The 14,319-nt window shown below is 39.0% G+C and overlaps 1 protein-coding gene across 1 annotated transcript in view; it reads right to left on the bottom strand.

Annotated features, from left to right (window-relative positions):
* Nucleotides 1-14,319, bottom strand: part of LOC135219684 (uncharacterized) — a 278,928-nt gene that overhangs the window by 38,732 nt on the left and 225,877 nt on the right. The gene's annotated exons all lie outside the window — the stretch shown is intronic.

A 14,319-nucleotide genomic window follows, 5' to 3' on the forward strand; every position in this document is an offset into this window, starting at 1 on the left:
AAAAATGCAAAAAATGTATTAGCGAGATCATTACTTTCCAAATTCTCTCTCTCGGAAAGCGACTCTCTGTCAATTGCGATCAACTTCGTGCAGCGTTATAAGAATTTACTTTCTCTTTGTTTGGCGTTAAATTTCGCTCCCTCATTATATCTAGCATTATATATATACGATTGGTAGGAGTCGGATAACAAATGTAGTTTGAGAGAGAGAGAGGAGAGAGAGAGAGAGAGAGAGAGAGAGAGAGAATGGTTTGAATGACTTAAGCTGGGTGGCTTAAGGACTCCCTTGTCGTGGGAATACCGAGCCTCATCTCTTGTTTTTCCTTCTGGCTCTCTTTTTCTAACTCCTGCTCCCTCCAGCCCACAGCAAGCCACCAGTAACAGTTACCATGTAGCCAAGCCACTATTCAGGACAATGGAGGCTTAATGGTTTTTTGTAAACGTGTCGATATCGTCCCTCCTCGTCAGATTCGACAACCAAACACTGGTCGTTCCGTTTGTGATTTTGAACACTACTATTGAGCTGTGAAGCCTGGGGCAAAACACCCTTGTCTCACCCCATTATGATACATACATACATACATACACACAAACACACATACATAGCCACAAGGCACTCTACATTTTCAAAATGCCAAACCACTGATCTCTTTTGTTTGATCCCCGTAAGAAGTTTGACACCTTCATCCTTAGCCCTGCAGGATGCAGAAACATTCCAATTCAGAGCCACACATTTTCTACAGGCCTTTCAAGATTGGGAATGGGTAGTGGGTACTGTCCAGTTTAGGCTTCAGTGAGGCTAATATCGAGGTCCACCAGCAGCGGTCACCTTTCCCCAATGATATGGGTTAGTGGATGAAGAGATGCAATATATTCAAGACACTTGGAATCTTCATCGCAACAGCTTTAACCATCTTTAACTATCAGTTATTTGCACAGAAACTGAAAAATTCCAGTTTCATTTACTCGGTGACTCAATTCTCATCCACCATTATCTATTATACTTATCCTTAAATGCTTATGGCGTCCAGTCATAATCACTATACAGACGTCTAATCTCCAATTCTGCAGTTCATGTTCGTATATGCAGTGACGGTTGCCTATCTTCTATCTGTTTGTAATATATATATATATATATATATATATATATATATATATATATATATATATATATATATTATATATATATATATATGATATATATATATTATATATATATATATCTATATCTATATATAATATAACTATATATATAATATATATATGTGTGTGTGTGTATGTGTGTGTGTGTGGAGTTGTATATATGTGTGTTTATGTGTAGATATATTTATATACATACATAAATACATAATATATGTAATCATTAGTATGATTCATATACAAATGAGACCCATACAAAAGCAGTGCAGTGGGGATATTTCCATCTGGCTGCTCCGCTCGTCTTGAGCCCTGGGTCAATACCAGAGGCAAGAAAACAAGCAAAATAAACCAACCATAAGAAAATCGTATTTACATACGCAAAGAGATTCACAAGACACCAGCCTTCAGGTATTGGGTCAATTAACTCCCCCCAAATCCTCGAGGATATGGAACGCCAATCTGAATCAGGAAAGGCTTAGTTTGGGACTGAAACCAGCCAGCAATTAAGATAAGAAACCTTTCTTGAAGCCGATTCTGTTATCTAATTTTGGAGGTGTTAAGTATCAAAAATAGTTTTTGTATTTGCGCTCTCTCTCTCTCTCTCTCTCTCTCTCTCTCTCTCTCTCTCTCTCTCTCTCTCTAGCGTAAAATTGAATGGGTACAACAAGACACAAGCAGCTCACAAACGAAACCTACTGCCAGAAGATGATTTATTTCTATGATCATTTCTCGTTTTTACAAATAAACGGTTGCCATATAATGCTTTATGATTTTTTCATCTATTATCAAACTTTTTAGCTTCTTTATCAAGCATTCTTTATATAATACCTTTGTTTCTTACATGAGTTCCCCTATACATGCTAATTAAATATAATGACCATAACATATCCATACGTAATGTAAATATTTCGCTGCATAAACTAGTGATTACATATTATAAATGAGTCTGCCCCGTACATACACTACAGATTCATTGTTTTGTAAGGATGGTGATATTGCCGGTTACACATTGTACTACATCCTTGTAAAATAAGGCACCATGGAAGAAACTTAACCAACGCATCCAAACAGTTTTCAGTATCGCGTCCAATCAATTTTAACCAACGCAACCGACCAGTTTTAATCAACCTATTCAACATTTTAACCAAAGCATCCAAACAATTTTAACAGACGCGTCTAATCAATTTTAACCTATGCATCCTAACAGTTTTCACCATCGCGTCCAATCAATTTTAACCAACGCATCCGACCAGTTTTAATCAACACATTCAGCATTTTAACCAAAACATCCAAACAATTTTAACCAACAGGTCCAATCAATTTTAACCTATGAATCCAAAAAGTTTTAATAAATCCATCCAGGATTTTAACCAATGCATCCAAAACGGTTTTAATCAATGAGTCCACTCAATTTTAACCAACGCATCCACACAATTTTAACCAACGTGTCCAATCGATTGATTGACTGACTGACTGTGTCTATTAAAACTGGCGTCAGAACATCTAGGTTATTGACAATCAATTGCAACCAACGCATCCAAACAATTTTAAGCAACATGTCCAATCAATTTTAACCTTTGCATCAAAATAGTTTTAATCAACGCATCCACTCAATTTTAACCAACGCATCTAAACACTTTAACCAATGCATCCAATTAGTTTTAACCAATGCATTCAAACACTTTTAACCAATGCATCCAATCAGTTTTAAGCAATGCATCCTACCAGTATTAACCAACGCATCCACACAATTTTTATCGTGTCAAATCGAATGATTGATTGATTGTGTCTATTAAAACTGGCGTCACAACATCTAGGTTAATGACAATCAATTGCAACCAACGCATCCAGACAGTTTTACCAGCTGCGTCAAGCAATTTGAACCAACGCATCCAGACAGTTTTACCGGCCACATTAAGCAATTTGAACCAACACATCCGGACAGTTTTACCGGCCACATTAAGCAATTTGAACCAACACATCCAGACAGTTTTACCGGCCACATTAAGCAATTTGAACCAACGCATCCAGACAGTTTTACCGGCCGCATTAAGCAATTTGAACCAACACATCCAGACAGTTTTACCGGCGGCATCAAGCAATTTGAACCAACGCATCCAGACAGTTTTACCGGCTGCATTAAGCAATTTGAACCAACACATCCAGACAGTTTAACCGTCTGCATCAAGCAATTTGAACCAACACATCCAGACAGTTTTTCCAGCCGTGTCAAGCAATTTGAACCAACACATCCAGACAGTTTTACCAGCCACATTAAGCAATTTGAACCAACACATCCAGACAGTTTTACCGGCCACATTAAGCAATTTGAACCAACACATCAAGACAGTTTTACCGGCCACATTAAGCAATTTGAACCAACACATCCAGACAGTTTTACCGGCCACATTAAGCAATTTGAACCAACACATCCAGACAGTTTTACCGGCCGCATCAAGCAATTTGAACCAACACATCCAGACAGTTTTACCAGCTGCGTCAAGCAATTTGAACCAACGCATCCAGACAGTTTTTCCAGCCGTGTCAAGCAATTTGAACCAACGCATCCAGACAGTTTTAGCAGCCGCGTCAAGCATTTTGAACCAACTCATCCAGACAGTTTTACCAGCCACGTCAAGCAATTTGAACCAATTCATCCAGACAGCTTTACCCACCGCATCAAGCAATTTGAACCAACACATCCAGACAGTTTTACCAGCCGCGTCAAGCAATTTGAACCAACTCATCCAGACAGTTTTTCCAGCCGTGTCAAGCAATTTGAACCAACGCATCCTGACAGTTTTACCAGCCGTGTCAAGCAACTTGAACCAACACATCCAGACAGTTTTACCAGCCGTGTCAAGCAATTTGCACTAATGCATCCAAACAGTTTTACCAGCTGCGTCAAGCAATTTGAACCAACTCATCCAGACAGTTATACCAGCCGCGTCAAGCAATTTGAACCAACGCATCCAGACAGTTTTTCCAGCCGTGTCAAGCAATTTGAACCAACTCATCCAGACAGTTTTACCAGCTGCGTCACGCAATTTGAACCAACTCATCCAGACAGTTTTACCAGCTGCGTCAAGCAATTTGAACCAACTCATCCAACAGTTTTACCAAGCGGTGTTCAAGCAATTTGGAACCAACCCCTCCAGATAAAAAACGTTTTACCAGGCTGCGTTCAAGCAATTTGAACAACCCTTTCCAGACCAGTATTTACCAGGCTGCGTCAAGCAATTTGAACCAACCCATCCAAGACAGTTTTAACCCGCGGCGCAATCAATTTGAACCACACCCCATCCAGGTACAGTTTTTAAAAAACCAAGCGGCGTCAAGCAATTTGAACCAACCCAATCCAGACAGTTTTAACCAAGCTGGCGTCAAGCAATTTGGGAAACCAACCCATCCAGACAGTTTTACCAGACTGCGTCAAGCAATTTGCAACCAACCCATCCAGGACAGTTTTTACCATCCTGCGTCAAGCAATTTGAACCAACCCCTTCCAGAACAGTTTTACCAAGCTTTGCGTCAAGCCAATTTGAACCCACCCCATCCAGGACAGTTTTACCAGCGGAGTGTCCAAGCAATTTGAACCAACCCCATCCAGACCAGTTTTACCAGCAGTGTCAAGCAATTTGAACCAACTATTCCAGACGTTTTTTACCAGCTGCGAACAAGTTTTAACCGCAAGCTTTGCCGTTTTCCAGGCAAATTTGGAACCAACCCCATCCAGCAGTTTTTAAACCAAGCCTGCGGTTTTCCCAAGCGAATTTGAACCAACCATCCAGACAGTTTGTTTAATTTCCCAGCGTTTGTGTCAAGCAATTTGAAACCAACCCACATTTTCCAGAACAAGTTTTACCAAAGCCTGCCGTTAAGCAATTTGAACCAACCCATCCAGACAGTTTTACCAGCTGTGTCAAGCAATTTGAACCAACCCATCCAGACAGTTTTACCAGCTGCGTCAAGCAAATTTGAACCCGCAACCCATCCAGACCAGGTTTTACCACAGCTTTTTGGTCAAGCCAATTTGAACCAACGGCCATCCAGACCAGTTTTACCAAAGCTGCGTCAAGCAATTTGAAACCCAACCCATCCAGACAGTTTTACCAGCCTGCGTCAAGCAATTTGAAACCAACCCATTTTCCAGACCGTTTTACCAGCTGGCGTCAAGCAAATTTTGAAACAAACCATCCAGACGTTTTTTCCAAGCTTTGCGTCAAGCCAATTTGGGAACAACCCATCCGACAGTTTTACCAGCGGGTTCCAAGCAAATTTGAACAACCCCATTTTCCAGACCAGTTTTACCAGGGCCTGGCGTCAAGCAATTTGAACCAAACCATCCACGACAGTTTTACCGCAGCTGCGTCAAGCCATTTGAACCAACCCATTTTCCAGACCAGTTTTAACCAGGCGGTTGGTCAAGCAATTGAAACCAACACATTTCCAGAACCAAGTTTTTTAACCAAAAGCGGTTCCAGCAATTGAAACCAACGCATCCAGACAGTCTACCAGCGGTGTCAAGCAATTTGAACCAACCCATCCAGACAGTTTTACCAGCTGTGTCAAGCAATTTGAACCAACCCATCCAGACAGTTTTACCAGCTGCGTCAAGCAATTTGAACCAACTCATCCAGACAGTTTTACCAGCCACGTCAAGCAATTTGAACCAATTCATCCAGACAGTTTTACCCAAAGCATCAAGCAATTTTAACCAACACATCCAGACAGTTTTACCAGCCGTGTCAAGCAATTTGAACCAACTCATCCAGACAGTTTTACCAGCCACGTCAAGCAATTTGAACCAATTCATCCAGACAGTTTTACCCCACAGCATCAAGCAATTTGAACCAACGCATCCAGACAGTTTTACCAGCCGTGTCAAGCATTTTGAACCAACTCATCCAGACAGTTTTACCAGCCACGTCAAGCAATTTGAACCAATTCATCCAGACAGTTTTACCCACCGCATCAAGCAATTTTAACCAACACATCCAGACAGTTTTACCAGCCGTGTCAAGCAATTTGCACCAATGCATCCAGACAGTTTTACCAGCTGCGTCAAGCAATTTGAACCAACTCATCCAGACAGTTTTACCAGCCGCGTCAAGCAATTTGAACCAACTCATCCAGACAGTTTTACCACCCGCACAGCAATTGAAACCAAACACATCCAGACAGTTTTACAGCACATTAGCAATTTGAACCAACACATCCAGACAGTTTATACGCCACGTCAAGCATTTGAAACCAACACATCCAAACAGTTTTACCGGCAGCATCAAGCAATTTGAACCAACGCATCCAGACAGTTTTACCGGCTGCATCAAGCAATTTGAACCAACACATCCAGACAGTTTTACCGTCTGCATCAAGCAATTTAAACCAACACATCCAGACAGTTTTACTGGCCACGTCAAGCAATTTGAACCAACACATCCAGACAGTTTTACCGGCCGCATCAAGCAATTTGAACCAACGCATCCAGACAGTTTTACCAGCTGCATCAAGCAATTTGAACCAACACATCCAGACAGTTTTTCCAGCCATGTCAAGCAATTTCAACCAACGCATCCAGACAGTTTTTCCAGCCGTGTCAAGCAATTTGAACCAACGCATCCAGACAGTTTTAGCAGTCGCGTCAAGCATTTTGAACCAACTCATCCAGACAGTTTTACCAGCCACGTCAAGCAATTTGAACCAATCCATCCAGACAGTTTTACCCACCGCATCAAGCAATTTTAACCAACACATCCAAACAGTTTTACCAGCTGCGTCAAGCAATTTGGACCAATGCATCCAGACAGTTTTACCAGCTGCGTCAAGCAATTTGAACCAACTCATCCAGACAGTTTTACCAGCTGCGTCAAGCAATTTGAACCAACACATCCAGACAGTTTTACCAGCTGGGAGTCAAGCAATTTGGACCAACTCATCCAGACAGTTTTACCAGCTGGGAGTCAAGCAATTTGGACCAACTCATCCAAACAGTTTTACCAGCTGGGAGTCAAGCAATTTGGACCAACTCATCCAAACAGTTTTACCAGCTGGGAGTCAAGCAATTTGGACCAACTCATCCAGACAGTTTTACCAGCTGCGTCAAGCAATTTGAACCAACTCATCCAGACAGTTTTACCAGATGCGTCAAGTAATTTGAACCAACTCATCCAGACAGTTTTACCAGCTGCATAAAGCAATTTGAACCAACACATCCAGACAGTTTTACCAGCCGTGTCAAGTAATTTGAACCAACACATCCAGACAGTTTTACCCACCGCGTCAAGCATTTTGAACCAACTCATCCAGACAGTTTTAGCGGCCATACTAAGCAAATTGAACCAACACATCCAGACAGTTTTACCGGCCACGTCAAGCAATTTGAACCAACACATCCAGACAGTTTTACCAGCGGCATCAAGCAATTTGAACCAACACATCCAGACAGTTTTACCGGCCACTTCAAGCAATTTGAACCAACACATCCAGACAGTTTTACCAGCTGCATCAAGCAATTTGAACCAACACATCCAGACAGTTTACGGCCACGTCAAGCAATTTGAACCAACACATCCAGACAGTTTTACCAGCCGCATCAAGCAATTTGAACCAATGCATCCAGACAGTTTTACCGGCTGCATCAAGCAATTTGAACCAACGCATCCAGACAATTTTACCAGCTGCATCAAGCAATTTGAACCAACACATCCAGACAGTTTTACCGGCCACGTTAAGCAATTTGAACCAACACACCCAGACAGTTTTACTCGCTGCGTCAAACAATTTGAACCAACGCATCCAGATAGTTTTACTGCCACATCAATCAATTTTAACCAACACATCCAAACAGTTTTACCTGCTGCGTCAATCAATTTTAACCAGTGTTTCTAGACAGTTTTACCCACCACCTCAATCAATTCTAACCCACACATTCTCAGTTTTACCCGCCGTGTCAAGCAATTTTAACCAATGCATCAAGACAGTTTTACCCGCCAAGGGAATCAGTTTTAACCAACGTATCTAGACAGTTTTAACCAACACATCCAGATAGTTTTACCCACCAAGTGAATCAGCTTTAACCAAAGTATCTTGACAGTTTTACCTGCCACTCCAATCAATTTTAACCAACTCTTCCAGACAGTTTTACTTGCTGCGTCAATCAATTTTAACCAACACATCCAGACAGTTTTACCCACCGAGTGAATCAGTTTTAACCAACGCATCCAGACAGTTTTACCTTCCGTGCTAACAAGTTTTAACCAACACATCCAGACAGTTTTACGCGCCATGTTAATTAATTTTAACCAAGACCTCCAGACAGATTTACCCGCCATGTTAATTAATTTTAACCAAGACTTCCAGACAGTTTTTCCCGCCCCGTCAATCAATTCTAACCAACGCATCCAGACAGTTTTACCAGCTGCGTCAATCAATTTTAATCAATACATCAGACAGTTTTACCCGCAACATCAATCAATTTTAACCAACACATCCAGACAGTTTTAACCAAGCCCTCTGACCATTAAATCTATTAGAAAGGCTACCTCTAATTTGGCAAACCCATTAGTTCTAATAGAGCAAATCACTACCATTACAAGAAATGTCATTTATTGGTGATAATGGTATAACGAAAACAACGTTCATGAAAAAATTTAAATCACTGTATCATATTCCTTCCTTCATCATTTTATTCCTCTTGATTTGTATCATGGAAAAGCCTTTATTTCCAGGCTATTAACGTGCATCTGATACAAAATCTCAGTTCAACGGAAAAGATGCATCTCACTTTAAATCATAATAATTAAATGCAATGCGATGAATAGAAAGCCATGGGATGAATCTATATATCTTGTCAAGTGTCAACACAAATGAGGGAATAAATAATAACTTTAGCTCTCTAAGTAAAATCGACTTCTTCAAATATATTTCTAAGCTTCACCCGAACACGTACAAAACACCGATTTACTAATGTCATGAAGATAGACTTTTCCTCACAAGAGCAAAGCAAAATCGTTTATGCGCAGCTTCACTACAAGGGAACTGTAAACTTAACTTTGTTTTTTTAATTGCGAACGACTTCCATTACTAGCTATCTGGCTGTTGCCACAAGTAAGAAGAATTCAGGCCAGCACAAACTTCACTCATTGTTGGATTCTTAAAATATTAGCGGCAGTAAACTAAAAGCAATAGGCAAGGGAGCCTGTTATCCCTTAACGGCTGGATCTATCATTTTAAGCGCATTATGAATTAAATATACCAACTATATCCACTTTTCAAATCTGATACACAATCATTGTTTTCTAAGCACCCAGAGCGGGAGAATTTCTGCCACCTACAAAAACTACTTAACATACCAATGGTCCAGACAACATTATTATAGGGTTATTCTTCTTAAGAAAATACCAAATTCTGAAAGAGACGCATTCCGAATTCCTAGCACAGAATATTCCTCTTGTCTTCAGAAGCCTTTTGCTTTCGAATATACGGAGCTCTCACTCTCATCGACTGCAGGGTTGCCTCCGCATTTTTCAAGTTATTCAGCTGGACATGGCTTTCTAGAGTATCATGATAGCTTGCTATATTTCTTCCACAGCCAAACAACATACAGTAGGTTTACCATTCGCATAAGTATTGCATGGAAACTGTGAAGTGCTACGTTTGTTATCCTGAATCAGTAAACCAAATAAGTTACACAATGACACTAACCCTTCGCTCCATTTCCAGTCATATAATTCTAGTTTTGCTCAAGGAAAACGATGAATATTTCATTTCCTTACAAAATACATAGTGGATTCGGGATTAGGGATGCTTTCCTAATATTTCTGCATCTGGAATGAACATGCTGCTGAACGTAATAATGCAGTCACCACTGGTGACAAGGGAGCTGTCGGAATAGAGAGCCAGAGAACACCAATAGCATAAATATTATTATATAAGGTATGACCTGAAGCGAGACCTCTAGGTGTTTACAATGAAGCTGTATCAAGATCCAAATATGTATACAAAAAAGTAACTATGGGTTTGAGTTACTGTAAAAGTCTCTCTTGAGAGTGAAGCGAATAGCGTCACTTATGCAGAAACTGGGAAAACCCTGACAGAGGACCTGGATAAACTATTTGAATTTGTCAATTTTAGTGCAACTCTAGATACAGTAACACGACCTGATCAAAGACAGTATCAAGCAATTCACGGCAATATAAAAGTACTAAAGAATGACTACCATCTTCTTCCAGACTATTCTTCTCAGATGAACCAAACCAGGAAACCTTCCAACATGATGCCAATTAGTCCTTGGTTTTCTTAATGACAGGAAAAAAAATATTTAACCTGCTACAAGACCGAACTCATACAATCTCATTTTAGATGGATATGCAATAGTGAATTCCTCGCTGCAACATTATTAAAAGATGTATGACATGTAATGTGCAATGGAAGTTAGACATGTATCCAATATGCAATGGAACTCAAGACTTTGGACTGAGGCACGTTCTAAACCATAAACAATGAGACCAAATTATTCCAAATCACTGCTAACCAAGCTACAGATATGAATACAGAAAATATAGTCATTGTAATAATGATCCCATGTAGCCATAAAAGGCAAACGCGGATTCAACTCAATGGCCAACAAGCAGCTACAGAGTAAACCATGACCATCAAAATATTAGCAATGGGACGAAAACTAGAATCATGTCCGTACCAATTACGTCTCTGATGCTACTTTGCTCTAACAGGACGTGAGCGACCAAAAGAAAGAAGAAAACCTGGATGGAATCCAAAATAAAACTCTTAACCTATTTGCCTGAAAGCAGATAGGTATCATATAACAGACATCACCAAATCGAGTAGCGCTCACAGACCATGCAAAACAGACTGTTTTACCCAGCAGTGCGTGGCTGGGGAGAGACCTTATACTTTACCTTACAGACCTTACAGCTCGTTCGGGTTGCCCTAGGTCCCTCAGTGTGAGGCACCTCTAATGTCTACAAGAGAAGTGCCAATACATCTTCCAATCTTGGATGGTCTGGGATGCAGCTTAGATATTTGTCGAGCTTATTCTTAAACACATCTACGCTAACTACTGATATGTTCCTCAGATGAGCTGCCAACGCATTGAATAGACGCTGCATTGTCGATGCTGGTGCGTGATGGATTAATGTCCTGTGTGCTTTCCTTAGATTTCCTGGTATAGTTTTGGGCACTATTAATCTACCTCTGCTTGCTCTTTCTGATATTTCTAGCTCCATGATGTTTTCGGCAATTCCTTCTATCTGTTGCCATGCCTGTATTATCATGTAGCGTTCTCTTCTCCTTTCTAGACTATATAAATTGTAGTCTTTCTCAGTAGTCAAGATCCTTAACTTCTTCTATTCTAGCTGTAAAGGACCTTTGTACACTCTCTATTAGTGCAATGTCCTTTTGGTAGTGTGGGTACCATATCATATTGCAATATTCAAGTGGACTACGCACATATGTTTTATAAAGCATAATCATGTGTTCGGCTTTTCTTGTTTTGAAGTGCCATAACAACATTCCCATTTTTGCTTTGCATTTTGCCAACAGTATTGCTATTTGATCATTGCATGACATGTTCCTATTCATCATCACAGCAAAGTCCTTAACTGCTTCCTTATCTGTGATTGTTTCGTTATTAGGTCCCCTATATGCATAAAGCATTCCTTCTTTATTGCCATAATTTATTGATTTAAATTTATCAGAGTTAAATACTATCCTATTTACCTCTGCCCATTCATATGTTTTGTTTAGGTCTCTCTGTAGCGAGTCCCTATCTTCATCACAAGTAATTTCTCTACTTATTCTTGTGTCATCGGAGCAACTACTCACTACCGAGTCCTTGACATTACTGTCTATGTCTGCAATCATAATAACAAACAGCAATGCAGCTAACACCATACCTTGTGGCACACCAGATATTACTTTTGCTTCATCCGATTTCACATCGATTGCAATCACTATTTGTTTTCTGTTTTGTGAACATTCTTTTATCCATCTTCCTATTTTGTCCATTATATTATGTTTTCTAATTTTCTTCGTAATATGTAAACCACGTCTGTTTCTTTTCCGTTTATCATATTTCTATATGTTCTCAAGGTGGACTAACAGTTGGGATTGTGTACTTTTTCTGGGTACAAAACCATGTTGTCCTATATTAAACCATGTTGTCCTATATTAAACAAGTTATTTTTCATCAAATGTTTCATAATATTTTTCTTCTTTACCATTTCATACACTTTCATAATATGTGATGTTAGACTCACAGGCCTATAATTACTTGCCTCTAGTCTTGATCCACTTTTGAAAGTAGGGGTAATATATGCTAGTTTATGTTCAACATAAATCTTGCCTGTATCTACACTTTGCCTTAATGATATTGCAAGCAGCTTTGCAATAGAATGAATTACTTTCTTTATCAAAATGGCAGGGACACCATCTGGTCCAGCTGCTGATCCATTTTTAATTTCATTGATAGCCTGCACTATATCAGTTTCATTAATATCTATGTCCAATAAATATTCACTATTTTCATCTTTTATTTCTGTATCATTATCTTCATTATTAATTCTAGGGGTAAATTCTCTCTTATATCTTTCTGCTAATATGTTGCATATTTCCTTTTTTTCATTCATTAATCTCCCTTCATTTCTTAGAGGGCCTATTTCTAATCCTCTTTTATTCATCTTTTTCGCATATGAGTACAATACTTTTGGGGTTCTGCTTGATATTTTCTAGGGTCTTTTCTTCTAAGTCCCGTATTTCATTTTCTTTTGATTGTATAATCTTTTGTTTTGCATTTTCAATCTCACTTTTTAGTTACATCACTTTCCATGCATTCTTTTCTTTTGCAAGACCTTTCTTCCACTTTCTGACTTTCTGGAGCAAGATCCTTCTGTCTCTTGGTATGCATGACTGATGTTTACTTTTCTTCTTCGGTATATACTTATCCACTATTTTCTCTAATATTTTATATAACATACCCGTATTTACCTGCATACGAATAAGTTTTCCCAATCTTTGTTTAATTCTTCATTTATTTCTAACCATTTTATATTCTTACTGTAAAAATTGTATTTTCCATATCCTTCCCACTTTTTCATCTCTTGCTTATGTCTGTTTTCACTTGCTTTGGAACTAACTGTTAATTCTGACATTATGGTCTGAAAAGATCGCATTATACACTATTATTTCTTCAACATAATTCACCTCGTTCACAAGTACTAGGTTTAAAGTATCATCCTTTCTTGTTGACAGGTGATTTATTTGTTGAATGTTGCATTCTAGTAGCATATCTAATAGCTTTTCGAATTCCCTTTTATCTTCTGCACTACTATTACTCTCTTATTTATATGTATAAATACAACCACAATATCCTATTCGTTCTTTCCATTCTATGAAAGGGAAGTTAAGTCTCGAGATAGGAGTATATTTCAGTCTTTGTGATTTTATCATACAATTTTTCTATTACTGTGTCAAACGCTTTAGTATTAGGGGGTCTATATATTACAATGTTCACTAATTTTTCAGATTTAAATTCTACCGCTATTAATTTACATTCTGAGTTACTATATCTCTCATATATTTTTCCTTGATTTATGACTCTCCCATATATCGCGGTTACCCCTTGATTCCTATTTTTTCTATCTGATCTATAAGATTGGAACCCCTTTAACTGATCATCATTACCAGTCTCTTGGGAATACCAGGTTACACTTATATTCATTATATTTATTTTTTCAGTTTGGGTTAGTTCTTCTAAGAACTCTGTTTTTCTTTTTGAGTTACTCGTAACTAAACCCTGATGGTTTGCGTGCTATCCCCATCATTTAATATGGATATTAATAAGGATTTTCCCATGTCTCTTTCCTGTTCTGGTATGTTGTTCTTTTCTTCATTTCCAGAAATTCTGACATTAAAAAATCCAACTTTTCCAATATATTTGATCTTCCATCTTCATATTTATTCATTTTGTGTATGAATCTGCATTTATCTCCGTATCTGCACTATCCCCTGGCATTGTATATACAGTGCTTGTTCCTTGCACTGTATCTGGGTGCTGATGCTTGAATTCTCGATGCTGACATTTCATAACGCGGTGATGGCTTGTTTTTTTCCTTCACCTCATGTTCTTTGCCGAGATAGATCGCACGTTGCGATACAAGAA

Source organism: Macrobrachium nipponense, chromosome 1 (assembly GCF_015104395.2).
Source record: "Macrobrachium nipponense isolate FS-2020 chromosome 1, ASM1510439v2, whole genome shotgun sequence".
Classification (NCBI taxonomy): Eukaryota; Metazoa; Arthropoda; class Malacostraca; order Decapoda; family Palaemonidae; genus Macrobrachium; species Macrobrachium nipponense.